The sequence below is a fragment of the Arachis ipaensis genome, chromosome B7 (assembly GCF_059453495.1).
Source record: "Arachis ipaensis isolate K30076 ecotype BB chromosome B7, ASM5945349v1, whole genome shotgun sequence".
Classification (NCBI taxonomy): domain Eukaryota; kingdom Viridiplantae; phylum Streptophyta; class Magnoliopsida; order Fabales; family Fabaceae; genus Arachis; species Arachis ipaensis.
Genome location: NC_142442.1, coordinates 55,400,001 through 55,402,500, shown reverse-complemented (window position 1 = coordinate 55,402,500; position 2,500 = coordinate 55,400,001).

Genomic DNA, 2,500 nt, shown 5'->3' with positions numbered 1-2,500 from the left:
AGCCATTACCAAAGTGCCACGGGTAGACGTCCTTTTCCGTGAGGAGACATACTAAAGGAAAGTGCTCTAGAGGTCGAATTTTGACGCCGTTTTTTGCAACAACCTCTAGAAAAATAAGAACTTTCCATCCTCCAAATTTGGTGAATTTACACCGTGCCGATTTTTTTTGACGATTTTTTTACCGCCCGGAATGCCGGAAATTCAAAAAAAATGAAAAACGGAGCAAACATGCGATTTTTGACCTGGATTTTTTTGTGCAGCCTTCACATAATATTACCAAGGTTCCCTCAAAATTTCACGAAAAATGCACGAGCCAATTCTGAGATATGAAAATTTGGCTCCTCCGTTGCAACGCTCCGAGCCATCGTTGCAACGGCGGGTGCCTCCGTGGGGGGCGGGGGAGCCCGGCGGCACACCACAACCACAACGTGCTTGCTAGTGTGCCTAGGGGATGGCAAGGCAACGTGCATCTTGCTGGCATTGCGCCCAGCAAGCCTTTGGGCAACTCGAGTTTCAGCATCACGACACCCCTCCCCCCTATAATAGGCTGCCGAGCCATTACCAAAGTGCCACGGGTAGACGTCCTTTTCCGTGAGGAGACATACTAAAGGAAAGTGCTCTAGAGGTAGAATTTTGACGCCGTTTTTTGCAACAACCTCTAGAAAAATAAGATCTTTCCATCCTCCAAATTTGGTGAATTTACACCGTGCCGATTTTTTTTGACGATTTTTTTACCGCCCGGAATGCCGGAAATTCAAAAAAAATGAAAAACGGAGCACACCTGCGATTTTTGACCTGGATTTTTTTGTGCAGCCTTCACATAATATTACCAAGGTTCCCTCAAAATTTCACGAAAAATGCACGAGCCAATTCTGAGATATGAAAATTTGGCTCCTCCGTTGCAACGCTCCGAGCCATCGTTGCAACGGCGGGTGCCTCCGTGGGGGGCGGGGGAGCCCGGCGGCACACCACAACCACAACGTGCTTGCTAGTGTGCCTAGGGGATGGCAAGGCAACGTGCATCTTGCTGGCATTGCGCCCAGCAAGCCTTTGGGCAACTCGAGTTTCAGCATCACGACACCCCTCCCCCCTATAATAGGCTGCCGAGCCATTACCAAAGTGCCACGGGTAGACGTCCTTTTCCGTGAGGAGACATACTAAAGGAAAGTGCTCTAGAGGTCGAATTTTGACGCCGTTTTTTGCAACAACCTCTAGAAAAATAAGATCTTTCCATCCTCCAAATTTGGTGAATTTACACCGTGCCGATTTTTTTTGACGATTTTTTTACCGCCCGGAATGCCGGAAATTCAAAAAAAATGAAAAACGGAGCAAACCTGCGATTTTTGACCTGGATTTTTTTGTGCAGCCTTCACATAATATTACCAAGGTTCCCTCAAAATTTCACGAAAAATGCACGAGCCAATTCTGAGATATGAAAATTTGGCTCCTCCGTTGCAACGCTCCGAGCCATCGTTGCAACGGCGGGTGCCTCCGTGGGGGGCGGGGGAGCCCGGCGGCACACCACAACCACAACGTGCTTGCTAGTGTGCCTAGGGGATGGCAAGGCAACGTGCATCTTGCTGGCATTGCGCCCAGCAAGCCTTTGGGCAACTCGAGTTTCAGCATCACGACACCCCTCCCCCCTATAATAGGCTGCCGAGCCATTACCAAAGTGCCACGGGTAGACGTCCTTTTCCGTGAGGAGACATACTCAAGGAAAGTGCTCTAGAGGTCGAATTTTGACGCCGTTTTTTGCAACAACCTCTAGAAAAATAAGATCTTTCCATCCCCCAAATTTGGTGAATTTACACCGTGCCGATTTTTTTTGCCGATTTTTTTACCGCCCGGAAAGCCGGAAATTCAAAAAAAATGAAAAACGGAGCAAACGTGGGATTTTTGACCTGGATTTTTTTGTGCAGCCTTCACATAATATTACCAAGGTTCCCTCAAAATTTTAGAAAAAATGCACGAGCCAATTATGAGATATGAAAATTTGGCTCCTCCGTTGCAACGCTCCGAGCCATCGTTGCAACGGCGGGTGCCTCCGTTGCAACGAAACCAGCCAACGATGCACCTAACCCAGCATCCGTTGCAACGCACCTTGCCTCCGTTGCAACGCGCCCAGCCAACGTTGCACCGTCCCCTGCCTCCGTTGCAACGCGCCCAGCCAACGTTGCAACGCGCCCTGCCTCCGTTGCAACGCTCCCAGCCAACGTTGCAACGCGCCCTGCCTCCGTTGCAACGTCACCAGCATCCGTTGCAACGCGCCCTGCCTCTGTTGCAACGCGCACGGCCAACGTTGCACCGACCCTAGCATCCGTTGCACTGCCCCCAGCCAACGTTGCAACGCGCCCAGCCAACGTTGCAACGCGCCCTGCCTCCGTTGCAACGTCACCAGCAACCGTGGCAACGCGACCTGCCTCCGTTGCGACGCCCCCAGCCAACGTTGCAACGCGCCCTGCCTCCGTTGCAACGTCACCAGCATCCGTTGCAACGCTCC